Source organism: Mustela nigripes, chromosome 5 (genome assembly GCF_022355385.1).
Source record: "Mustela nigripes isolate SB6536 chromosome 5, MUSNIG.SB6536, whole genome shotgun sequence".
NCBI lineage: Eukaryota > Metazoa > Chordata > Mammalia > Carnivora > Mustelidae > Mustela > Mustela nigripes.
This window is the reverse complement of record NC_081561.1, coordinates 12,730,659-12,758,608: the sequence shown is the minus strand read 5'-3', so window position 1 is coordinate 12,758,608 and position 27,950 is coordinate 12,730,659. Positions and strand designations below refer to the sequence as shown.

The window sequence follows — 27,950 nt, the reverse complement described above, 5'->3', positions numbered from 1 at the left end:
AGTTATAAGCAGAATCAGATGTTCCACAGAAGTAATATTGTATTTATTTTATACCAGAGACAAGTGGATTGTCACATCTACTCTTAACATTTTTCAGGCAATTTTTTTCTCTCGATTTGTGTATGTGTATGCACGCAGGATTCTGAGTTTTCAACTATGTGTCTAAGTTCTTGAGCATATCAAGCATTTTTTATCTGAGTGTCAATGTTGGTTGTACCCACAGTTATATCTGCAACTCACATGAAGGAGTAAACAGGAAGAAGCTCGGTGAAAAGGCGGAGAATATGTGGTATGTCCCTAAGTTTTCATAGCCGAATGTCGACTTAGTAGTCAACACTTCTGGAATCCAAAGCATTTGGCTCCTTCCTTTATCAGCAACCTAGAAATAGGCACTTAAGACACTTACTGGAGAAGTCAAGTGTGAGTTCATTGCAATGGAATACTCACTGGGAACTTAGGCAACACATCTGATCTGGAGAGAGGCAGCCTAGGGCTTGCAACCACTACTCTCCCAGGCCAGAGCTCCCCCATATTGGATGAACATTAGAAATGCCTGGGGTGCTTTAAAAATACCGATGTCCACGCTCCACCCAGAATATTTGATTTAATCTATTCAAGGTTTCCCAGGGCCACGAGCCACCATTCTAGAACCTCACTTCTCCGAGTGTGGTTCATGGTCCAGCAGCAGGAGCGTCCCTGGGCAGACCATGAGAAATGAAGTACCAGGGGCCCAGCTCCATCCAAATATGCCTACTGGCAAGATTCCCAGGTGATTCTAATACATTGGAAAGTTTACAAACCAATTTTTTTTTTTTTTAAATAGAAGGTTCTATAAGTTCTTTGTTTGTATTGTCAGATCATCAAAAAGCAGCGCGCCCACAGAACTCTCTGATGAAATGCTCTCGATGAGCTCTAGTTTCATGGTTTGCCTGAGGATCAGTACAGCCCATTAGTGGTTATTACATAATTCTCATCAAGGACGGCTTCTTATTACATACCCAATACTCCTCATGTAGGATCCATGCAATAAAAGTCCTTTATCATTTCAATGACACCTGTCATTTTCTGTCACCAGATGAATTTAGTTACTTTTATGTAATTTTAAAGCCTAAAGTCTAATTCATGAAGGTCTCTAAAGATGTGAAGGGATTTATATACGTTGGGTTGGCAGTACTATTTCATCAACTAAATCTCTGTGGAGGCCAGATTTACACAATGCTTCCAAGAATTATGTAAACTACTTCATTTCTTTGGTCATGAATAATGGTCCACAGGAATTTCAAGACTGCATCCTTGCGAAATCATCAAAACATATCCCCAGGTGACCATTAGTAGATGTATCTGGAATGGTGCTTCACTTCTATCTGTGCTTTTGCACCCACCTCCCTGCCACTCAACTGCAGGCCAGGGGTAAGAACTGGGAAGGGTCTAGAACAGTGGTTTTCCACGTGTGGTCCTGGGACCAGCAGACCATGTGGAGGACTTGTTAGAAATACAGGCTCTCAGGTCACCGCCAGGCCTACAGAATCAGAAAATCTAGGGATGGGGGCTTCATGATTCTGATGCACATGGACACAGATGTAAAGTGGGCGCAGAGAATTTTCTTTTCTAACAATTTCCCAGGTGAAGCAGATGGGGGAACTTACTTTAAAACCCCCCAATAAAGAGCAATGAGAAAGAAAATGACATAAACATTACTTTATGTAAAAGCAAGTTTAAGAGGCTTCACTTTTGACAATTTTAGTTCATTTAATTAAAAAAAATAAAAAAGAAAAAGAAAAAAATGTATTTTTCCTATTCCTGAAGTCATTGGCTCCTTTGAGGCTACTGTTTTCTAAGCTCAATGATGAAATTCTACCTTAGGTTTTTAAGGGTTACAATACTAGCAAGATTTCAGCAGAGAAGTCATCTCTTGACTTATCACTTAGCAAACCGAACGTAAGGAAAGGATGCGAAAGTGCGAGAATGGGAACGAGTTTGAGCGGAAATCATGGAAGCCAGTGGTCACCTGCCCCTTGGGTTACTTTCCCTGAAGGCTTTCTGTAATTCCAGTGAGTGGAGACAGACACACAGCCCAGATTCCCCCAAAGGCATCTTAAGGTTGGCTCTGCCAGATTTGGAGATCTGTTTCCAGGGCTCTGTCTCCACAACCAAATCTAGAACCTCTGCCCATACATCTGTTAGCTTTTGGCAAAACAGTGCTTCCTGTTTTCAAGACAATGTTTTAAAACAGCTCATAAAAGGTTTCTTGGACATAACTAGTCCTTGCAAAGCAGTATTTTGCTGATTAAACTATAAATGAATCAGAAACACATGGAGTGAATTTCGCTTGGGCTTGGCAAAACACACATTGGACTTGATTCCATCCAGAATATTTGAAAGATGCTTTCAGGTGTTTGTTGAATCAAACCAACATGGCTTCACTTTTCCCAGTTCCCTTTCATGCTGCAGCAGTTTAAGAAGAGGACAAAGATTCGTCAGGGTTTGCCTTAGCCTTTGTCCCTGCTTTACCAGACCTCTCTACAAATGCAGACTCGATTCACCTAACAGTTACTTAGAGCTGAATGAGGACCCAGGAGTGTTAGCAGACGCATTGCCAACTCTCTCTTTTGACTTCAGGATAGTTCAAGAGGTTTCTTTTTAATTTATAAGGGAACGGTTTCATACTTGGGTTATTTCAAAGAATAGACAGTCCCTTGTAGGTGAACTCTTTTCTGCTTGCCTGCAGAGATGCAAGCTAACTGCTCTCACAACCACTGGCATTTCAACTCCGTGGGCAGAGGTGTTTTGATGAAATGCCACTGCTCTGGAGAGCCCCTTTTGTGTGGCCAGAAAGAACGCTCACCTTCTGGACATCTTGGAAGGGTTTTGCAGAAAGAAGCAGGGAGCCCAAGATTCTGATGGGAATTTTTTTTCCCCTACTATATATCGCTGGTATGTTTCTGAATATAATAAACAGCTCTGGCACTTTTTAGCTGAGATTCCCTCTGTATTTGAAAACTATTCCTTCCCCAGGCACAGTACTACTGGGAGTCCTGTGGAAATAACGCTTAATACCTAAGTGTTGGGGGAATATTTAATTTCTCAGTATCTCCAGGACATAGACAAATAAATCTCAGGGATATGGATTTGGGAAACCTAGAGACTTCATAGCTTTAAAAAAGCTCAAAGATAATTGATATCTGAGATGAAATGCAAAACAGGGACTGCGTCTTTTATGTCAGGTTATACACATTTAACACACAAATAGCATAATCATGTTTTCCTCTCTTAATGAACACATTTGCCAATAAACCATACACCTATTAAAGTGAAATGCAGAAGTGATTCGGGGAATAATTGTTGCTACGTAACATGTATTACATTCTTGGAAACCTTGAAATCTTCAAATGTTTTTATGAAACATGACAAACAAACACAATGTAAGATGTTCAAATCCTGCAACTCTTAAATAATTTTTTTTGGAGAGAGAGCTAGCGAGTGAGCACACACTTGAGGGTGGGGAGGGGGAGGAGAAAGAATCTTTTTTTTTTTTTTTAAGATTTTATGTATTTATTTGTCAGAAAGAAAGAGAGAGAGAGAGAGCACAAGCAGGGGGAGAAGCAGGATTCCTGCTGAGCAAGGATTCCCAACTTGGGGGGCTCGATCCCAGGACCCCAGGATCATGACCCAAGCCGAAGGCAGACACGTAACCGACTGAGCCACCCAAGTGTCCCACAGAGAGAGAATTAAGAGCAGGTTCCATGTCCCGCATAGACCCCGGTGTGGGACTCCTATCTCACAACCCTGAGATCATGACCTGAGCCCAAATCAAGAGTCAGACGCTTAACCAACTGAGCCACCCAGGCATCCCAGCTATTAAATAATTTTAGTTATCCTTTTGTACCATCAAGAAAGAAAAAAAGGAAGAAAAGAGAAGAAACCTAAATGCTAGGAGAGAAAACAACATTCCTGTGGGACAGAAGAATTTGAACAAAAACACGAAAACATGTGGTGAAAAGAGAAAACACTGGAAAAAATACAATTAAAAACAAGAAACTCGAGAACAGGACAGGGTATCACTTACATTAATGCCCCTCTTCTTCCAAGATCTCAAACCCCCAAATTCCCTCTGTTATTACAACCTGCGGGGTCACTCTGCCGGGGTTTGAGTTTCTTGTTTTGTGTATAAGCAAGGTGCCCATAATCCAGTTACTTTAATCTCTTTGAGCCTCACTCTCTCATCTGTAAAATGGGCATCAGAGTCACTGTCTCGGGGCTGTTGTAAGGATGCAATGAGATCGCTCGGGTAGAGCCTCTCAGTAGCACCTGCGATATATGAGAACTCAGAAGATAACGACTGGCATTTCTGTCTTCAAAGCCCAGTCCTTAAGCACTGCTGAACCTGCCGCTTACCCTTCCTGCAACCCTCCGGCCAACAGTCCGCCACTTCCTTCTGACTTCAGAGTCCTTCTAGACCCCTACTCCTCTTTGCCTTCCGTGTGCTATCAGTGGCTGTTGATGATACTGCCTAAGCCACTTGCAATTTACCTCCTCTTCTCCTTTCTTTATTTTTATCGCTATTCCTTGATCCAGACCCTTGTTATGTCATTACAAATATATGTCATTGCCTGTTAACATGCCATTCTGGTACCCTGCGTTTATGCCCGCTGTTTGGCTTCGGGCAAGGTCCTCATCTCTTCTAGCCTTAGCTTACTCCTCTGTGCAAAGGAGAGTGCTATAGGATTCTCAGCATCCAAGTAGCCCTCTTCAATGAAGTCATTGTGAACACTGAAGCAGTGAACACGGAACCGTTGCTCCTCAGGGAAATAGAGGCTAAGGTTTCACAATGTTTCCACCAACCGATCAATTTGTACTTCATCTTAAGTGTGTGTCTGTTTAAAGACATCTTATTTAGTATATATTATTGATTCATTAACCTTGAAGTTGGCCAACAGCACTCTAACTCATTCCCGAACAAAACTTACCTAACGTATTTTCTCCATAAGCACGCCACAGCCTTCTTGTGCTTAAGAGCGCAAGAGAACATTTCAGCACTACACTTGGGGACCATTTTAAATAGCAAAGTCACCAACAAAAAGAAAAAAAAAGTGGAAAAATGTTAGACTAAATTGACCGTGAAAACAACACATGTTGACAGTCTGAGAGCCAAAACAAGATGGCAGAGCACGGCCCTCTTTGATTTCAGTTGGAAATCTTTTGCTGTTCTGAACATGCCCATGAATGACTGTGAAAGTATCATGAGTATTGATCTTGGGGCTACAAATAAATTTCTGTGAATAAGCAAAACTGCAAATGCAGAACCCATGAATAAGGAAGATTGAGTCTATTTGTAACTACTTCCCAGGTCTGCTGGGTGGGTGAAAGCTATCATCTAAGGGAAATGTTCTATAATTACTAGGCACTCAGCAAGTGAGAGCTAGTTGTTGTTAGTTTTATTATCATTATTATTGAGTTATTGACCATTGCTTGGTTCTGCCTCTTGCAATAACATTGTAACTGATTTTCACACTCATCTTCTCTCTCCATTCACCCCATCCTATGCATACTTTTAAGCTCCCACCATATCCTTCTCTGCTTGATATTCAAATTCTTTCCAATATATGTACATCTGGTTTCTTTTCACCTGCTCCTCCCACAAACTGGCCTGCTCACCTGCCTCATGGATGGTTTTGCTTCCTGCTTACTCCCGCTCCTCCCACTCCGTGCTAAAATAGACCTAGTCATCCCTCAAGACCTTTGTTAAAAACATTCCTAAAGCCCTCTCTGGCTGGAATTAATATCTCCTGTTTTTCAACTTCAATTTCTTTTTGTTCTCATGAAGCTGTCATTTTCTGTATCTTCACAAAACTTTTATGTACATGATGTTTTCTCTAGATAAGGCAGATCTGATTCATCTTTTCTTCCCCTGAAAAACTGTTTGCACAACACTTTGTTCTTAGTTCAGTAGACAGTAAGTGCTTACTGATTAAATACAACAACAATAACAACAACAACAACAAAAGACCAAGGTAGTAATTTTTTTTTCTTGCTTTATATTAAAAAAAACCCACATTTTTATTTAGGAAGTTGTACATGTTTTTTCATGTTTATGGAAGTTGTACATGTTAAGTTTGTTCTAACCAGCTTAAGTAAGAGTTCCTAATTTATATTCCTAATTTATCTGAAAGCCAAAGGGAACTGGTATTCGTTTTTCTTGAAGTCTAATGGCGTGTTCCTGACTGGGCCTTCTTAAACCTTTTCAGGCTCCAGGTCCTTTTTCAGGCAAGTCACAAACCTTCAAGTCAGTGCTAAGTAATTCAGGCTCGGACATATTCTAAATTGCATCATAGTTTCAACAGCCTCTTTCTAATAACCCAGACAAGAGCACCTGACACTTGGAGAGAACATTGCATTCGAACAGCTTGAAGGTTGGGCAAACTAATTTGGTGCATAACACATTCCTTCCCCTGCCTTTGAAATGGATCCTGGTAGAGGGGAGAATTGTGCACCAAGAATGGAGTGTGTTTTTTGTGCTCAGACAGCATGGGGAGCTGGCTCAGAAAGTATGATCATGATGCTCGGGGAACCAATTCTTTCCCCTTGGGCATGGAGGCATACCTTATTTTTTAAAAAGATTTTATTTATTTATGTGACACAAAGGGAGAGCACAAGCAGGCAGAGCAGCAGGCAGAGGGAGAGGGAGAAGGAGGCTCCCCACTGAGCAGAGAGCCAGACATGGGGGGCTCGATCCCAGAACACTGGGATCATGACCTGAACTGAAGGCAGACACCTAATTGGCTCAGCCACCCACGTCCCACTGAGGTATACCTTGTTTTTAATGCAAAAGGACATGACAGAGTGTTTTACAAGTTACTAAATATGTGCTTCTTTGTTCCTTCTAATAGAATTTTTTGCCACCACCAGTTTTTTTTTTTTTTTAAGATTATTTATTTATTTATTTATTTGACAGAGAGAGATCACAAGTAGGCAGAGAGGCAGGCGGGGGGGGGGGGGAGAAGGCTCCCCCCAGAGCAGAGAGCCCGATGCGGGACTCGATCCCAGGATGCTGGGATCATGTCCCCAGCCGAATGGCAGAGACTTTAACCCACTGAGCCACCCAGGAGCCCCTCCGCCAGTTGTTTTAAAAAGAAAATCAAGGTAAGCCTTGCTTGCACGATCTCCTCATGTCTCCTGTTTGGATCTGACTGGGATGTGCCCTACCTTAGTGTGCAGACGGTCTCCTAACGGTGTGGCTGTGCGCAGTAAGAGGCCACAGGAAGGCAGGGAGCATGTTCACTCATGTACAAACACCTGCGAATCACCCGCTTCCCCTTTCGAGCCTTTTCATGCCTGTGAAGGGAGAAGAGGCATCCGTTCCCCGGTGCCTCTCAAATTTGTGAGGACACCTCAGCCATGCACTGGACCCCATATCAATTTCTCTAAAATCAAAGGCCTGATATTCAGAAAGAAAATGATGTACAAATATCACTCACATCACACCTTCCTCTCTACTCACGAATTCTGTTTCGGGAATGAATAAATGTGCGTGTGTGCATGCATATACGCGTGCAAGTGTGTGTATTTCTGGCAACCATGTCCCTGAACATCACTGTTCACACTGCTGTGAACCGACTGAAGAAATGGGGAAAAGTGTGGGTGATCGCACTGAACATGGCAGGACCCTGGATGGAAGGATCAATCCTCGACTCCTTGAAGAGACAGAATATTCAAAGGAAGTGAGAAATGAGCCAGTGAAATACCACAATCCTTTGGACCTCAGAGGAGCATCTGATTCCAAACCATGTGAAAGCCATCCTCCAAGAACAGCTGTCACCACAGAGACACAACTGTGACAGGGACCAGTCTGCTAGTTCTTTGACAGAACACGTGGAAGGAAGTCAGAAATGGGTCTACCAGACCACTTTCCGTGAAGTCTCTCCATGGCAATCTAGAGACTTTGTTGTTCCTTTATGGAGATAGCATTTTCCTTTAGGGACCTGATAAATTTCTAAAACAAGAACATACCTTTTAATGAGCTTTCTTAATTGGCAGATGTTATGGGCTGAATTGTGTCCCCCCCACCAATCCATATGGTGAAGCTCTAACCCCCTCAGTACCTCAGAATGGGACTATATTTGGAGATAGAGCCTATGGGGAGGTGAACAAGGTAAATGAGGTCATATGTGTGGACCCCAAATCTCACTGGACTGGTGTCCTTATCAGACGAGGAAGAGACCCCAGGGATGTGTGTACACAGAGGTTGAACACACTCACATGTGAGGACACAGAGAGAAGGCGGCCATTGTCAAGCCAAGGAGAGAGGGCTCAGGAGAAACCAACTCTGCCAACACCATGACCTTGGACTTCTAGCCTCCCGAGCAATCAGAAAATAAGTTTCTGCTGTTTAGGCCACTTAGTCTGAGGTATTGTGTTATGACTGCTCTAGCAAACTAATATATAGTAGTTATTGGATATTCATTAGCTATAGATTATCCAAAGTGATTTTCTTCTGTATTACTAAGAAGAAAATCCTGTGTTTTTTTTTTTTTTTAAAGATTTATTTATTATTTTAGGGAGACTCTGAGAGAGCACATGCATGCAGGAAAGGGGCAGAGGGGGAGAGAGAATCTTAAGCAGACTGCACACCTAATTCACAGCCCACCCGACGTGGGGCTCGATCTCACAACAACCATGACCTGAGCTGAAATCAGGAGTCGGATGCTTAACTGATTGAGCTACCCAGGTACCCTGAAAATCCTGTTTTTTAGTAATACATATAATCTTCCCTTTTTTGGTCAATTTTCTTTAATCCTAAATAGTTATTAAAACCTACTGACAGGGGCACTGGGTGGCTCAGTCATTAAGTGTCTGCCTTCGGCTCAGGTCATGATCCCAAGGTCCTGGGATCGAGGCCCACATCAGGTTCCCTGCTCTGTGGGAAGCCTGCTTCTCTCTCTCTCTCACTCCCCCTGCTTGTGTTCCTTCTCTCACTGTGTCTCTCTCTATTAAATAATAAATAAAATCTTAAAAAAAAAAAAAAAACACCTACTGACAGGCCCAACTAAAGTTCAAGGTTTCAACAGTGTTGAAGGAATATTCTAAGGTTCTGGTCAATCTCCCCAATTCTGACACAGTCTCTCATTTGTGTCTCTCAGTAACCCTTGGAGGAGGGTAGGGACTACTGTTCCCATTTTATCAGTGAGGAGTGACTGACTCCTGCTACAGGGCTGACTCAGAGAGCTACAGGGCTCTCCGTGGTTTCTCCCACATTCTGCTCCTTTATCTTTTTCCTTCGCATTATCATATTTCCAACTTTGGAGTGTTTTTACATTTCAAAATTTGCTTCTTTATTTTTGAATCTTGTGACGTATATGTAATTCTACTGGATTTTTGCTTCTGTTTCTCTTCATTTTAGGCTTTTGTTGTGGAGCATTTCTTTTCTTTTTAAGATTTTATTTATTTATTTGACAGAGAGAGAGAGAGAGAGAGCACAAGCAGGCAGAGCAGCAGAGGGAGAGGGAGAAGCAGGCTGCCCACTGAGCAGGGAGCCCGATGTGGGGCTCCATCCCAGGACTCTGGGATCATGACCTGAGCCCAAGCAAACAATCGCTCAACCAACTGAGCCACCCAGGCACCCCTGTTGTGGTGCATTTCTTAAAAGAAGACACTCTATACCATTCTTCACTGTGCCCTTGTGTGTGTGTGTTGGGAGGGGGCAATTTTTATTCAGTTCATTTTCTTGAAAAGTCCAGGCTCTTCCTAGATCACCTTTTATGAAATCCCTCTCTTAGCACGCTCCTATAGCTATGGGTGCTGAATTCTACAGGATGCAGAATACCCATGGATTGCAAAACTCAAGGCCTTTTGACATCTTTCTTCTTTAGATTAATTATATGGCTGGTTTTGGACTTTATAGCGTATGCTCAGAAGTTTGTGTGATGGGAGGCATTAAATCCCTATGTTAGGAGACTGCGAGAGTAATACAGAGGTGAGCCTGGAAGGGGCTACACGAGGGTAGTAGATTTCCTGCTGTCCCCACTGGGACAGTCACCCATCTGCATGAGCTGATCCCATGGGCAGACCACCTGTAGGGTGTCTGAGCCCAGCAATTTAGGAAAAAACCAAGCAGCGCCACAACTACTAGCATGCTGAAGCGGGGAAAACCAAGTCTGCTGCACGAAACGCCAAGGACCGGAAGGTATTTGAGACTCTCTAGAGACAAGGTTTTCTTTGCCTTTTTTGCCTCCACACCGGCGTGGTCCCCCGTGAGATCAAGAGCCCTGTGACTAGCCAGAAGGGCACAGCGAGTCTGGAGACTGGTATTCCTGCCCCCCATGCAGCCACTGATGTCCCACGTGGCTTACACCAGTGCAATATTCTTCTGTGGGAAGCATGCGGCAATGATGCGTCGTCACCCAGAGGAATATACATGCTAATAACTTCATTCCAGAACATTCTGAGGATCCCGGATGCTGTTCTAAAGTCGCAAAACATTACTCCTTACTCTCTGGGATAGTAAAAGGAAAAAAAAATGGACCCATTTTCAACTATTTTGTGGTCATTAAATAGCACAAATCATCATAATAATAGCAGCTACTGTTTATTAGATGCTATTTATGCCAGAATTGTATTAGGAGCTGTTCTACTAATACATAATTTTATTTACTTCCCAGACAACCGACGAGGTAAGTACCTTTACGATTCAATTTTACAGATGAAAAACCAGGCTGAGAAAGGTCAAGAAGCTTACCCAACGTCACTGATTAAATAGGTGGGAAAACAGGAACGCAAACCCAAGTCAGCCTGAACGCAAAAGAGTTAAGCTTTGGAACAAAGTATCCACATTTCCCCAAGGACTGGATTTTCACAAAAGCCTTCCTATCTCCCATCTTCTGACCGGCTGTCCCGTGAACTATTGAACCGTCCCAGAAATGGACCTCCAAACGTGGTACCTTGTATCCCAACTGCATTTCCCAGACTGTGCCTCATCCTGAAAGTAACATAAAAATCCTTTGTGAAGCCACGAGTCCCGTTTCTTGGGGGTAGAAAATGTAGGCACCACAATTTCCGCAGGTTGCGAAACTTTAGTGAGTTGGAGTGTAAGGCAATGCACTCGAAGGTAAAACGAGACGGAGCATCCCATTGTTTTCGGTGGTCTGAAAGGCCCTGACAGATCTTACGGTGACTGGAGGTCATCCTTATCAATCTCAGTCCTCATTATCTTATTGAAGTGCAGAAATGCAGGTTTTCCATCCACCTCAACGGCTGGATAGCTGGATAAAAGGAACTCACTGGGCTGACATTCATTATGGAAGCTGTGCTTTCTCGGGGGACTGGCGTGACCTGCGGAGGGGGGATCCGTGAGCTGCCTCTTCTATTAGGAATATTTATAATACTGTGCTCTCTATATTCCAAGCGTGGGCTTTAATTAGAAACCTCACGATGTTATGCCTTTTGGCTCTGTTGTCATTGTTCGGTTGTGTCTGTTGAACACCAGAAGAGATGGCAGTGAGAAGGCCACAGGAGAGAGAGGTCTCCAGAAAGTTCATGATCAACAATATCTTTTCTGTTTCTAAAGGGGGTCTGTGGTCTCCAGGATTTAAGAACCCCTGAGTCAGGTTCATATTTACTGTGAAATCCACACATCCTTTCACAGTGATCCCTGTACCACTCAAAGGAATTGTTTCTATTCGGGCACATTGGCTCGCACAATTTGCCAAAAACTGGGAGTAAGGTGGGGAAGGGGAGAGGGGCAGCGGGAAACCTGAATATCCCTTCTTAGACCTCTTTCACAGCACGTTTTCCCTTCGGTTCTAACATCACCATATTTTGTTTAGAGCACCTCAGTGTGGCCAAAAAAGAATAGCAATTAGAAAGGGACTCGGAAACTAACGCTTTGCCTATTTCCCGAGGTTTCTAGGAGTCAGGGAGAAAAAGAATCCGTTGTAGTTTTCTTATTCGTGCCCAGTGAGCTGTTATCAGTTGCCATATTGATTTTTATCGTCACACCTCAAACCTCAAAATGCCACAGCCCGCCGTGGGATCTCACAAAATCTGTATTTATCCTTCTGTTTCCCCGATCGGCTTTCTCTTTCAACAGCCACAACTTTTCCCTGCGCCCACCTCCCCTGCAAATAACAACTGCTGACCCGATTTTCCCTTCCCTGTCTCTTTAAGTCCGAAACTTCCTGAGGTTCCAAAGTGCTGCCTGCCTCAGCCCGAGTCCAGGGCAAGCCTCCACTGCAGTGAGATTTGCAAGTGAAAAACAGCGCTTGCTCGCCAGTTTCCCACCGTGTCCTCTGACTTCCAGGCATCCACCTCCTATACACCAGTGGGCTCCAAGACATCCCAAGAACCGGGTCCAGAGACTGAAAAACCAGATCAATTCAGACTGGCAGCTCCAAAAGGCAAAAATTCCTTAAACCCAATCAAACATAAAACCGATACAAAATCCAAATAACAAATGCACGGAAAGCAATAAACTTATTTAAAACGCAAATGCCTACCTTACAGATTTCCCAAGGCTCTGTGCTCCCACAAGTATCCTCCCCTCTGGGTCTGTTTTCTGGCTTTCTAATAGCAGTGCGGTCTTAGACTGAACCCACTCTCAAGGGTCAGGCTCTGAAATACACATGCTGCACACACCCAATCAGCCCTTCGGTGCCAGGCAGCCCCTTCGCCTTTCTTCCCGGCCCCGGGCCAGCCAGTGCCAAGTCCCTGACTGCTGACCAACTCCTCCGTAGGACAGAACGGGGGAGGGAAGGGAGCCCTCAGGAGCTGGGGACCGCTTCCACTCACCGTGGACGGGCTGGCCTCCCATCTGGGCGGGAAGGATCCACCTTACCCCTTTGCTAACCTTAAAAACCCCTCCACAGATGGTTTCTCTGGCCTCATTCAGATCCCAGAACAAGTTGGCAGATTCCTCCTGGTGCTCGCAGACCACCGAGGGGCAGCAGCCCTGGGTAGGCAGGACCAGGATGCCTCTTACCTTCACAGAGCCCCAGTTCTTAAAAGCCTGGCTGGAGTCTCCTAGGAGTCATGCATGTTCCTTGACATTGGAGGCAACCAATTCCAGAAGCAGGGAACATTTTGAAATGAAACAGAAAGTAACCTGGTGATTCAGCCGGACCCCCGACCTGCACTGTTGGCTTGTGAGCGAGTCTCCAGACCCAGCCAACCTCCCCCACCCCCACCCCAGCTGTTTCAGCTTGGAGGAAATTCAGAGAAAACTGCAGCTTGGAAGTCTGGAACTCACAGCCTGGGCTTTTTGTTTTTTATTTTTTAAAGTATTTGTTGAGCTTTTTAACATGCAGTGTGTCTCCTTCTGCAGGGAGTTACTCAGTGAGCCTGTCACCTGACTCACAGCCGCTCCATTATATAATTCAAACTGTGCCTTTTGAGTTCTGATCAGGAAACCACACTCCCCTCCCGACCCCCCCCCCCCCCCCCCCGCACCCGCCTCCCCCTCCCCCTGCACTGAAGGGGGAAGGCAGAGAGGGAGAAGCTGCAAACACCACTGACAAGTAACCTTTTCTGAAACTTCAGTCCGGGGAGAGGCGTGCTACGGCTTCACAGTGCATTTTGATTTTCCTTTGGTTTGATTCTTGGGTAGAGGACCTGCTAAATGCCAATGCTGAGTTAGCAGAGATTTCTGAACATGCAACATCTCAAGATGTAACTGTAGCACTTTCCTTGATCTTCTTCTAGGGTGGCACAGATGTGATGTATGACTGAATGAGTTTTCAAATGACAGAGTGCATAGATTTCGAACACCTGTGCAAACGAGCTCTAAAATCTGGAGTGTTTACTACTTTCGCCACACATCTAAGTTCCCTGAAATGCTAAAGGGGTAAATTGGGTTGAGGGGGTCTTTAGCCAACCCCCTTCCTACACCTGACCGTGATCCTCATAAACATTCCCCCAGCCGCCTGGAAGAAGCATAACATCCACCTGAAAGCCACAAGCTTGCTAGGCAAACACTTCTGAAAAGCCAATTCACCAGCCTCTACTTTCTACCAGATTGAAATCCTTAAGGCAAATCTCTGGATATCTTGAAGCCAGCACTGTCCTGGGTGAAGGTGATAAGAATCATCTCAGTCTATCCCAATTTCCCTTTCTCAGCATCTGTGTCATCTCTGAGATATTTATGGAGGGGCAAATATGTTAAAACAGAATTGGCCCACGAACGAGAGGCTCTTTGAGAAACTCAGACGGCATAAATGAGCCTAACACCTAAAGCATCATGAGACAGAATGATCAACATAAAAAACTCCAACCTGTTTGCTCTGTCCATGTCAAAGACAGGATGACCTGTTTCCGGGGGGGGGGGGGTGGTGTCCCTCGACTCCCAGTCTTTTCCCAGCCAGGGAGCCTTGTACCTAGAAAGGACTGCTAAAGTCTATGGGAACAAATATTAACACTGATCACCCTTTTTTGGTTTATCCTAGTCTGACCTCTCTTCTCCCTGCCCGCCCCAGCTCTGGAGGTAATATTAGATACCATTACTATATTAAACTGTGTGGACGTTATACAGATACTAGGCCCTAAGAATAACTTTCAATGTCCGTTGTTAAGTGTCTATCCACATAGCCCTCTGAAGTGGGCACGGCATCATTAATGTCCTTATACAGACCCAAAGAGGCCAGTGCCACAGGCAGGAATTACAAGTCAGGTTTCCTTCTCTTAGCGCTCAGTTCTGCAAAGACCCAGACACATGAAAAAAATATATAAATGTGTAAACCTGAATGACAGATTGATGTCTGTTTATTTCACCCCTTCTAGGTGTAGTAAATACAGTATGTTGCCACAGTTGCTATGGTAACTGCTTCTGTCTTAATGAAAATAAGGATACATAGTAAGATAATAGAAACTATCAGGTGGTGAGACCCTCTCCACGAATGGGAAGAAAAGCAATAATATAAAATAAACCCTTGGTCCATACACAATCATTAAATATTGATGCCACAAAAATTGAATTTCCTAGACCAGCACCGTTCAGTAGAAATATGTGAGCCACATACGTAATTTAAAATTTCCTAGTTGTTGGATTTAAAAAAAAGTGGAATTAATTTTGGCAATATATTTTATTTAATCCAATATATCCAAAATATTATTTCAACAGGTAATTACCATGAAATTATTTGCAAATTATTTTGTATTCTTTTCTTCATACTAAGTCTCTGAAACCTGATATAATTATATGCATTATATACCTACAACCCACCTCACTTAGGAGCAGCCCTGTTTCAGGTGCTCAGTGGCCACATATGGCCACACCTGGCCACATTGGATGTTCCCACCTCGGACTATATTTGGTCATATGGGGCTTGGAATTTGAAACTTTTAGAAAAATAAATTGCATTCATATGGTTCTGGCCTTATGGCATAAATCAAGTGGTATTCTCTTTGGCAGAGTAAGAAAATAGCAAATAAGCTTGGAATTGAAATGGTATTGGAATGCCTGGGTGGCTCAGTTGGTTAAGCATCTGCCTTCACCTCAGGTCATGATCTTGTGGTCCTGGAATCCAATCCCAAGGCTGGCACCCTGCTCTTTAAGATCAAAGATTTTTTTAAATAAATAAATAAATAAATTTATTTTTAAAGATTTTATTTATTTATTTGACAGAGAGAAATCACAAGTAGGCAGAGAGGCAGGCAGAAGGAGAGAGCGAGGGAAGCAGGCTCCCTGCTGAGCAGAGAGCCCGATGCGGGACTTGATCCCAGGACCCTGAGATCATGACCCAAGACGAAGGCAGCGGCTTAACCCACTGAGCCACCCAGGCGCCCCAAGATTAAAGATTTTATTTATTTATTTGAGATAGAAAGAGAGCACATGGGAGAGGGAAAGAGAGAAGCAAACTCTTCACTGAACAGGGAGCCCAATGCAGGGCTTAATCCCAGGACCCTGAGATCCCAACCTGAGCCAAAGGCAGACACTTAACCGACTGAGCCACCCAGGTGCCCCATAAAAAAAATTTTTTTTTAAATGTAAAAAAAAAAAAGAAAGAAAAAAAAAAAGAAATGGCATTAAAGACTCAGCTCCTTTCATGTCGCGGGAAAATAGAGAAGATTAAAAACTAAATCACAGGTTTATAAAAATTTCCTTCATTGAGTTGTCCCAAACACCCAAGTTAGGGACCTCAGAATCATGTTTGACTGAACTTCCTACACCTTCCTCTGCTCCTTTGAGCCCCTCCAGTAGACCACTAAGTCCGTAGAGTCTACCTGTCACCTCTTCTCCAATTCTAGGACCTGTGCTATCTCGCAGCAGATCCCGAGAGCCTCTGCCTGGGCTCCCTGCCTCCACTCTCTCCCCATTCAGGTTATTTCCATCCTGCCTTCAGTGTGAATACACGGTGAAAGCAAACATTTAATCATGTAGCTTGTCGGCTTAAACCCTTAAAAAAAAAAAAAAAAAGATTTCATTTATTTATTTGTCAGCGAGAGAGGGAGAGCAAGAGAACACAAGCAGGGGGAGCAGCAGGCAGAGGGAGAAGTAGGCTCCTGGCTGAGCAGGGATACAGGCCTCAATCCCAGGACCTTGGGATCATGACCCCAGTCAAAGGTAGGGGCTTAACCGATTGATCCACCCAGCTTAAAACTTATAATTTTTTTTTTTTTTTGTCAGAGAGAGTGAGCACAGGCAGATAGAGAGGCAGGCAGAGGCAGAGAGAGAAGCAGGCTTCCCGCCGAGCAAGGAGCCCGATGTGGGACTCAATCCCAGGACGCTGGGATCATGATCCGAGCCGAAGGCAGCCGCTTAACCACCCAGGCGTCCCTCTTAAAACTTTTAATAGCAACCTGTTGCCTTCCAGATAAAGCCCATACTCTCTGCCGTGATACCTTATGTAATCATAAACTGACCTTCAGGGAACTTTCTGGCCCATCTCCTGGCTATGTCTTCTTTGATTGTAGCCTGATCTATACTCTCCACTGTGCCATGATTTCCAGGACAACTTGCCTTTGTTTAGTCTTTTCCTCTGCCAGGAATGTCCTATCTTAAAAGGCCTATCCCTTACCAAACAACCAAATCCTTTGAGCCTAGCTCTAGCATTTACTGTAGGTTTTCTTAATCTTGTAGTCCAAATTAACCACCCTCTCCACTGTGTTATCACTCTACTTTTATATGTAGATGTGTACAACATTTATCACATTCTGTTGTAATTATGTGACATGCTAGAGGAGTATTTCCTCAAGGAGAGGAACAACATACTGTTTACCTTTGAATTTGCTTTGGGACATAGTAGGATCTCAATAAATGCTGGGTGAATTCCAAAACCCTTCCCTTTTCAAATCCTTCCTTCTTATTGTTGAGCCACTTGGTACATCATCATCATTATCATCACTACATAGTAGCCAATAGTATTAGCTCTACTATGTGCCAGGCACGGTGTTAAGTAAGTTTTGCATACATTTCATGTAATTTCAACCGCAAATCTGCAAGCACAAATCTGGGACTTCTCAATTTTTAACAGCTGTGGCATCTTGAATACCATTTACTTCTTCCAACAAGTGTTTTAAAGTATTCTTTTTTTTCAAGATTTTATTACAATTCTAGTTAACATACATTGTAATATTAGTTTCAGGTATAAAATTTAGTCACTTCCACATTTACATACAATACCTGGTACTCATCACTAGTGCCCATCCTTAATCCCCATCACCTATGGAGCCCATTTCCCTCCACCTACTTCCCCTCCAGCAACCCTCAGTTTGTTCTCTACAGTTAAGAGTCTGCTTCATGGTTTGCCCCTCTTTTCTCCCCTCTCTTATGTTCATTTGTTTTGTTTCTTAAATTCCATATATGAATGAAGTTATATGGCTTTTGTCTTTCTCTGACTGACTTATTTCACTTAGCACAATATCCTCTAGTTTCATCCTTGTTGTTGTAGGTGGCAAGATCTCATTCTTTTTGAGGGCTGAGTAATATTCCATTGCGTATATTATATATACACCTCACATCTTCCTTATTCATTCATCAGTGGATGGACATTTGGGCTTTTCCCCTAAGTTGACTATTGTTGATCATGCTGCTGTAAACATCGGGAGGGCCTGCATCATTTTAAGGTCATTCTTATAAACACCATTTATGAGAAGTTGATGTGCAGTTATGACCCCAAAGAATGAGGGATGACAAACCTGTTTGTTAACTTATTTATTAACCAGGCTAATGCATGTGTCTTGTTTTATAGTTTATTGTCTCTCTCTATGAAAGCTTCTAATTCTTAATGGGTTGGGAAAGCAAGAAACCTAACAATAATATTTTGTACAGAGTAAGAATACAGTGGCTTTGAGGAAGGGCTGAGAAACCTACCATATGGACATCACGGGATGTGACCCTCAGTTTTGTTGCCCAGAATCCTTTCTGGCCTCATTTCTGGATCTCCAGTCATTTCCACATAATTCAGTTTAGGGGGGGCTTTAAAAAGTAGAAAGACCAACACCGAAAGTTGGTGAGGATGGGGAACCACAATCCTCGCTGGTGGATGATGGAATCCGCCATCATCGCTGGTGGGAGTGCGGAACAGTCCAGCCACTCTGGAAGACAGTTTGGTGGTTTCTTAAAGAATAAACTTCTGCCATGGAATCTACCAATTGCACCCACTGGTATTTACCCAAAAGGCTTGAAAGCTTTTGTCCACACTAAAACCTGCACATGGTTGTTTGTGACAGGTTTATGCAGAATTGCCAGAACTTGAGAGCAACCACGATGTCCTTCAGGAAGTACATGGATAAATAAACTTGGTACATCCAGACAAGAGAAAATTATTCAGCTCGAAAACGAAATGAGCTATGAATGGGGCACCCAGGTGGCTCCACTGATGAGGTATCCGACTCTTCATCTGTGGCTCAGGTTATGATCTCAGGGTTCTGGGATTGAGCCCCACCTCGGGCTCTGCTCAGCATGGAGTCTGCTTCTGCTCTTACCCCTGCTCGTGCTCTCTCTCAAATAAATACACAAATAAATAAATAAATAAATAAAATCTTCAAAAGCAAACGAATAAAGAAGTGAGCTATGAAGTCATGGAGGAAACTCAAGTGTCTATCACTAAGTAAAAGAAACCAATCTGAAAAGGCTCCATATTATACGATTTCAACTGTACGGTGTTTTAGAGAAGGCAAAACCGTGTTGACAGTAAAAAGACTTGTTGAGGGCTAGAGAGGGGTGTGTGTGTGTGTGTGTTTGTGTTGTGTGTGGCAGGAATGAGCACATGGAACACAGAGAGATTCTGGGGGCAGTGGAACTTCTCTGTGTGGCCCTGTACTGTGGACATGTATCATCATACATTCATCCAAAGTCACAGAATGTGTAACACCAAGAGTGAACCCTCTTGGAAACGACAGACTTTGGGTGACAATGATGTGTCAAGGTAGTTACTGTAGTAACACGTCAGTGTTGATGCATCAGAAACAAATGCAACACTCTGGGCTCAGATGCTGATAATGGGGGAGGCTATGCGTGTGCGTGGGCGGGGTTGGGGGTTCTATGGGAACGTTCTGTCCTTTCTGCTCAGTTTTGCTGTGAATCCAAAACTGTTCTAAATAAATAAGGTCTATGGGAGCACCTGGGTGGTTCAGCCATTTAAGGGGCTGCCTTCGGGCTCTGGTCATGGTCTTGGGGCTCCTGGGATGGAGCCCTGCTCAGTCGGGAGTCTGCTTCTCCCTATCCCTCTGCCTTCCCCCCTGCTCGTACTCTCTCTCACAAATAAATAAATAAAATCTTTAAAATTAATTAATTAAAAGATAAAGTCTAACTAAGAAAGAAAAATGGAAGGGCTGCGGAATGGGTTGACCACGGGTGCCCATGGATCGTGCTCACTCGGTTCTGGGGTAATGTCTTGTTTTCCCACTATGTGGTCAGTTGCTCGAGTTTATTAATATTGTTTTATTACTTTTGTTTCCACAACATCACTAAGTAAATGGCAGTGCGTGTACTAAGGGATTAATAAATTCTCATTTAAATGAAATGAAGAGAAAATACACTTGGGCTTCGAATAATAAATACGTATTTCCCTCCACATAAACAGGGTAATAGACTTACTGTCAACAGAAAAGCTATTACTTATGCCGTTTCTGGAGGCTCTGTAGCCTGGACACCCTCAGAGTCGGAGGAGGGTCGTGCTAGGAGGCCTGGCTCAGGGCTGGAAGAGTGACTGAGCCTTGGGAAAATTTAACACACTCTTGGACTCAATCTATATGCCACTCCAGGTCAGCCCTTGCCACCACCTGCTGGATTTACAACACCGTGCACGGAGCAGGGCTGCCTCTGCAGGGGGAGGTGCGGTGAGTCTCCATTTCCTTATCTATAAAAAGCAGATTAAGTATATTGTGGGTTATTATGCGTGCTACAAGAGATCCTGTCTAGGATTGCCTGAGGTCTGTGTCCATTAATGCAATAGTTTATTCTTAATATATTTTTAAGATTTATTTATTTGAGAGAGCATGAGCCAGTGGAGGGAAGAGCAGAGGGAAAGAGAATGTCAAGCAGATTCCCCGCGGAGTACGACCCTCAGATCATAACCTGAGCTGACGTCAAGAAGTCGGACGTTCAACTGACAGCCCCACACAAGCACCCCTTGTGCTTAATACTAAGTATAATCGGCTATCACATGATAGTAGCCAAGCCCTGAAGATGGCATGGGGGAGTTCGCGAGATGGCAGGGCCCATGTGAACGCTTCTTTTCCTACCTCACTTCTTTCTATTCAAGTTGGGGTTGGCACGCAGTCCGATGGTGAGCGGGTTGGCTTCCCCAACCTGTCTCCTTCCTTCCTCCCTTCTTCCCTCTTCATTTTCTTTCTTCCTCCGTCTCCCTTTCCATTGATTCTTTCTAAAACGTGTTTAATTTTTAGTTGGATTATCTGGGTGCCTTCGGGTGTGGTTGTGACTTGTCGCGATGGGACCAGAAGTGCTGTATCACTACAGTCTACACTTGAAACCAATATTACACCATATGTTAACTACCAGAATTAAAATAAAACAAAACAAAATAAAATAAAAAAGAGACAAGATGAGTACAAATATAAAAAAAAAAAAATAAAATGAGTTTATTTTGTCCCTTGGTATTCTTGGCCACCTAACTAAGACTCTGTGTCGAGATCTTCTTGCCAAAGCCATATTAAGCTCACCAAGATTGCTAAACTTAGACCAGCCTGTTTCTGCTCTCTCTCGGAAGGCCCGGGATACCATAAACAAGAAAGGCATGAGGTCGAAAGATTCTTGTTAGAGCAAAGGCGGCTGCTTCTCACGGAGCTTCCCAGAAGGAAGGCAGAGTCTGACAGGAAAATGATCCGAGGCCTCGGGCATCATCTATATGACAGCGGTTAATGCCTCGCTCTCTGCCAAGGCAGTGTGACTGCCAGTCTCCGAAGCCATCTTTCAGACTGCCTTTCGGCCAGCTCAGCACAATGTCTCTATGACAGCCTTGAGAGAACAATAGAGATAGGCAGTTCCCCAGAGGGCAGGTGGTTTCGAAGGTTCCTTTCATTCTCTCCAAAGCACCATGTGGAAGTTACATGACAACATGAATCCAAAAAGGGCTGAGACCCAAGAAAGACATGAGCAGGGAGAGGAGAGACACAGTGGACTGAATAGGGCAAAGGAATGAGGTTTTTAAAAAGTGGAGAATAGATTAGGGAGAAACCTCGGGTTGAATTCTGGTTCCGCAGCCTGCTCCCGGGTCGGGGGGTGGGTGGGTAGCAAGTTCGCCTCTGCTTCCTCCTGTGAGCAGTGGTGTTAGTAATAACCTGAGGGTAAGTGGGAAGTGGTGTTGGTAAAAAAGCATCTGTCAGGTGGCCTGGTGTATAGCAGGTGTGAATGACATTGGCCAGGTACCTTTCTGGGCTTCTGTTTCCTGAGGTCTAAAATGGGAAGAGATTACAATGCCCCTTTATGAAGTTCCTTGGCGTAGGTTATGAGAGGCCTCTGGCGAGTGGTAAGTACTGCACGTGTGGAGCTTCGTTCTTACCCATCCCCTACCCCCAGATCTCCACGCTGTAGATTCCAGTTTCCAAAGCGGGACACAACTGTATCTCCCATCCCACTCACTCCTAAGAACCTTGCCACTTCCTGGTCAGGGGGCAGAATCTAGTTCCTCTTCCTGTGGCTCTGGGTGGAGGGGAGGGCTTGGCGCATGCTTGTAGCCAGGGTGGTAGAAATAATTCCGTGGGCCTATAGAAGCTAGGTCATAAAGGGCAATGTAGCTTCCATCTCACTAGTTGGAAGAGTTACTCTTGAAGCTTTCGGCTGGCAAGTGAGCACGTGACTTCTCCGCGGCTGCCATCCCACAAGGAAGCCCAGCCTAGCCGGAGTGGAGGCACCATGGAAAGAGTTCCCAGATGCTCCGACCCCAGCCCCCACAGTCACTGCCTGGCCTTGACCTCATCAGAGACCAGAACCAGAATCACCCAGCTGAGCCCTTCCTGAATTCCTGACCGACATCAGTGAGAAATGATGAACACACAACAAAGCCTAATGGGAAGAGAAATATGGCTTCCATGACATTCTCCAAGGCACAGTAGCATCGGGTCCAAAGCTCAGGCCTCAGATTTGGGGAGGACCAGGGTTTATATTGGCCCTGTTATTTAGCTGTGTGATCTTTACTAAATCCATATGTCTAAAAAAGAGGTGACAAAAATAATGACTAAGCTGTAGGATTTTTGTCAGGAGAAATGAGGTGATTCTGGTTAAGTACCTAACATCACATTGACATAGGGTAGACCCATCTGAGATAGTCTTTGTCCCAACCTCCACCACCAATGCCGACACCATTACCAGAAACCCTCTCCCATTCATTAAGATGGGGTTTGCTCCCAAGGCTTAGAGTTGGTTGGAATTAACCCCTTTCTTTTTATAATCACACTTCCTTCCATTTAGACACTTTCCCTTTGACCCATACTTTGTACAACTACACTTCTCAGCCTTCATGCAAATTATCACAATCATAAGGAATTATTTCAAACCATCCAGTCAATCTTAGCTGCAAGGGAAAGCTCCCCCACAATCAGCTATCACCTTAGCCTCAATGTTCTCAACGATCACAGTCATCATTGCTACTAATGGCTAAATATCCTGGAGGCAAAGATCTGTTTTGATCAAGAATTATCTATCCCTGGGACACCTGGGTGGCTCAATGGGTTAAGCCTCTGCCTTCGGCTCAGGTCAGGATCTCGGGGTCCTGGTATCCAGCCCCGAATCGGGCTCTCTGCTCGGCAGGGTGCCTGCTTCCTCCTCTCTCTCTGCCTACCTTTCTGCCTACTTGTGTTCTCTGTCTGTCAAATAAATAAATAAAATCTTAAAGAAAACAAAAAACTATCTATCCCTAAGATGGCTGACCCATTCAGTTCAGGCTTCAAGTATGTACAATGAGCCAACAGAAGAAAAAAAAAAAGGATCAAAAAGAGAAAGTATATTGAAAACAGCATTATAATTTGCTTAGTCACTCATACATTCATATATTCATTTGGTCATTCAACAGACAGTTATTAACAGCTTACTCTGTGTGAGACTCGGGTACAAACATGAGCAAAGTAGATGTCCTGTCTGTCCTCGTGAAGTTTTTGGGCTGGTGGAAAGGAACTGGCCTTGTCGTTAAATAACCTGAGATTTGAATCTGACTCTCTCACTTGCAACATACTTCATTTGCTTAAACTTTTCTCAGATTCATCCTTTCCTTAGGGTCATCGTGAGGGTGAAATGAATTAATGTACAGAGAGGGCTCGCCATGGCATACAGCAATCTATACATCTGTTTTCCAAAAGGTCATGTAACTGGTAGGCTCTGGAGTCAGGATGTAAGCCTAGACGTGTCTGGCTTCCATAATTGTGCTTTTAAATTTTCTAATTATGTCTATTTTGATACTCCCACCAAGCCATTAATTCATCACTCATTCAAAATTTGAAAGAAAAAAGTTTTTCCGCTTCCTTTTTTTTTTTTTTTTTAGATTTTATTTTATTTATTTGACAGAGAGAGAGAGTGAGCACAAGTAGGGGGAGCAGCAGAGGGAGAGGAAGAAGCAGGCTCCCTGCTGAGCAAGAAGCCATGTGGAACTCTATCCCAGGACCATGACCTGATGCAAAGGCAGACCCTTAACTGACTGAGCTCCCCCAGGCGCCTCTTTACCATGCCTTTTTATCCTTCCTCTGCAGAACCCAATGTAGTAAGCATTAACTGATATGAAAGTCACAAGGCAACTAGTGTCATTACAGAAAAAAGTAACAGGAATGAATGTTTCTTTGGGTTATACTTGGGAAGCTGGAGTAAAATGTTGGGTTAGGCAGGATGTCTTTAAATTTTTATATGATTGGAGTAAAGCTAACATACGATGTTATATTGGCTTCAGATGTACAACAGCGATTTAACAATTCTATGCATTCCTCAGTGCTCACCACAGTACGTGTGGTTACCATCTGCCGCCGCACAATGTTATTACAGTATTATGGACTCTATTCCTTATGCTGTACTTTTCATCCCACTGACTTATTTATTTTATAACTGGAAGCTTGTACCTCTTAATCCCCTTCACCTGTTTCACCCATCCCCCTACCCATCTCCCCTCTGGCGACCACCAGTTTGTCCTCCGTGTTTGCGATTCTGTTTCTGTTTTCGTTTGTTTGTTTTTTGCTTAAATTCCACATGAGTGAAATCACACTATATTTGTCTTTCTCTGTCTGACTTACTTCACTTAGTATGATACCCTCTGGGTCCATCCTGATCCAAACAGCACAGCAGAAAGAGCCACAGTCAGCATCCAGCGAGAAAGAGCTTCTCTGGCCATGTGGTAATTTATGGGCCTGATTACTTTTATTTAAAAGTTGGAAGTGTTACAAAATTTATTAGTAATCTAGGGGACTGCCATTTAAAATCCACTGGCTTATCTCATTGTCTATAAAGTCTTTCTAGATCTCTGAGTCCTCTATCGTGTTGGACACCATGTTGCAATTCTTCTCTTCCTTTCCAGGACCCTACTTACTCTCGGGCTACTTTTGAAAAAAACAAGCATCTCATCAGACAACGCACTTCCCTTAGTCTCCATATTTTGCACCATTTACCACATTCTCTTCAGAATACTGGTCTTAGGAAATGCTCTATTGAAAAAAAAGAGCTGTGGTCAATACAGTACTGGGTGATGCTGTATATACTCTATTTCCCTTCCCCTTGGAGGCTGTATGCACACTGGCATTTCAGATGCTCTGAGAAATCCTGCAGCAAATAAACTGGCTAGCTTTGTTTAACCCGATTTTTTATGAATGTTGGATTCCTCTTTTTCTGGAAGCCCTTAGGAACTAGAGTTTATTAACTATAGTTTGGGAAACACTGATATGTTCAAATCCTCTGCCTTCATTCATTCCTGCCTTGTCTGTTATTCATTCTCTTGACAAATATGTTTTTTTTTTTTTTTTTTTTTTAACAGACCGAGATCACAAGTAGGCAGAGAGAGAGGGGGGCAAGCAGGTTCCCCGCTGAGCAGAGAGCCTGATGCGGGGCTCAATCCCAGGACCACAGGATCACGACCTGAGCCGAAGGCAGAGACTTTAACCCACTGAGCCACGCAGGCACCCCGGCAAATATGTATTTAACACCCTGCCAGACACTGGAGAATGTATGGGGAGAACAATAGAAAGCAAGATGAATTTGGCACCTGCTGTCATGAAGCTTATCGTTCTGCCTGAAGGGTAGACAGGTAAACAGACCACAACCACAAAATATGGTAAGAGCTATCTTGGGGGAAATAAAATTGCAGCAGTGCATAGGGTTAGGACTTGATCAGTCTGGGGGATGGTTTGGGAGGGTTTCCTGGAAGAAGTGGCTTTATATGGGAAGCTGAAGGAAACATGGGAATTAGCCAGATAGAAATGAGGGGCAGAAATGGAAAGTGTGATGTGGGCAGGATCAACGCGTATGTAAAGGTCCCCAAATCAGAGAGGACACGGGCTGACTGAGGGACCAGAAAATATCTCAACTTAAAGCCCACACGAAGTCTTTGAAATCCCTTTCATCCCCACCCCCAGAATCTTCCTCTGTCCTCTTACCATATCTAGCTTCCGAAGTGCATGTTCAATAAATGTTTGTTGAATTGCTATTTCCCTTGTGGTAATCTGATCACAGATATGATCAGTTGAAGCTCAGATACACATATACACACTCACTCCATCCCCAACATTCTTAAATTCAAAATAAAGGAGTATTTTTTTTAAAAAGCTTTCTAGCTGGGATGCCTGGGTGGCTAGTCAGTTAAGCTGCTGCCTTCCGCCCAGGTCATGATCCCAGGGTCCTGGGATCGAGTCCCGCATTGGGGTCCTTGCTTGGCAGGGAGCCTGCTTCTCTCTCCACCTCTGCCTGCCACTCTGCTTGCTTGTGCTCTCTCTCTCTCTCTCTCTCTGACAAATAAGTAAATAAAATCTTTAAAAAAATTAAAAAAATAAAAAGGTTTATTGCTAAAAGTGTATATAGGTATTTTATTAATTTTATTTCCTATTAATTTTTAATTAAAAATTAAATATAGATATGCCATTGTGAATGGTGAGGTGACTTTCTTCCTTAACTCCATTGTTGTTTAATTCCCTTTAACACGTTTTTCCGCTATTAGTCAGCTTGTTTTTGTGACCTAGCAAACAGAGAGGTAAAAGTTTAATTGGGCAGATTGAATCAGATGCTTAGCATTGGATGAACCTAAGAGCCCAGATGTGGGATTCTGCAGCTCTTCCTGAAGCCGCCATATTGGAATTCCTGCCCTCTATCACCTCCTTGGTTCTCAGACACATAGCAATTACTGCCTTTCTTTCTATGGCTGCCGCCTGGTCATCAAAGAAGAGCCATCCCTTTTGTCATCTGTAGAACAGAGGGTAATGTCTCTTAATTAACGAAAGGAAGTGGTGCAATGTAGTGAGAATATTCCAATTGTTTCCAATTAATCCCACATGCAGTTTGGCAAAGTTAATAATCCATAAAATGACCTAGGATCTAAATATGGAGAACAATCATCTTTTTATCAGTTGTTTTCCCACTGTTCCGGCAAAAGCAAGACAATTCAAAAGCTGGATGCATCAAAGGTCTACAGAGTTATAGTATCGTAAATTCTTAAATATAATAAAAAATAGAAATGTACACATGTCTTTCAGACCTGCTGAGCCCCCAAATGTTTTATAACCTCTGCAAGTCATCACACATTGACTGGCATCAATTCAACCACCAGTGGAGAAGTTATTGGATTAGATACACCAAAGCAGAGACACCATCGTGGTCATGGAAAAACAGGAATTAATTAACTAATTTCATCAGAAAGTAGCAGATCTTGATTCTTCGAGGTTAGAGAATATGTAACCCCTACAAATGCATCAAGTAATCTCTTACCCCAAATCCATTCTTCTTCTCCTTCTTCTTCTTCTTTTTTTTTTTTTTAAGAGACAGTGCAAGCAGGGCTTAGGGCATAGGGGGAGCCCAATGAAGGGCTCGATTCCATGACCTTGAGTTCTTGACCTGAGCTCAAATCAAGTCAGACAACCAAATGAGCCACCGAGATACCCCACTGCTTTTTTTTAAAAAGTTGGGGTGAAATGCATATAAAATAAGATTCAGCATTTTATCCATTTCAAACTGTGTAATTCAGTGTCATTTGGTACATTCATGATGTTTTGTAACCATACCGTCACCTAGTGCCATATTTTCATCAACCGAAATGGAAGTCCTATACCCAAGAAGCAGTCATTCCCTATATCTCCCTCCCCACCAGCCCTTGACAACCACTAATCTGTTTTCTGCCCCTATGGATTTCCATATTATGGATGTTTAATATAAACAGGATTGTATAATATGTGGCCTTTTGTGTCTGGCTTCTTTCCTTTTGCATGTTTTCAAGACTCAGCCATGTTGTAGCTGTGATAGTATTTCACTCTTTTTTATGGGTGAATAATATTCCACTATATGCTACATTTGGTTTACCCATTCATCATTTGACGGACATCTGGAGTGT

General features: G+C 43.5%; 1 protein-coding gene across 5 annotated transcripts in view; it reads right to left on the bottom strand.

Moving 5' to 3' along the window:
- The window catches only part of PHACTR1 (phosphatase and actin regulator 1), a 553,099-nt gene that overhangs the window by 293,258 nt on the left and 231,891 nt on the right, over positions 1-27,950 (bottom strand). Inside the window, exon 1 of one of the 5 annotated variants that reach the window (XM_059399454.1) lies at positions 12,971-13,122. The exons of 2 other annotated variants lie outside the window; for them this stretch is intronic. The gene's annotated coding sequence lies outside the window, so the exon portion shown is untranslated. Of the gene's footprint in view, positions 1-12,488; positions 12,670-12,780; positions 12,801-12,970; positions 13,123-27,950 lie in introns of those variants that run through there. 2 more of the 5 variants (XM_059399452.1, XM_059399453.1) reach the window with 2 other exon arrangements.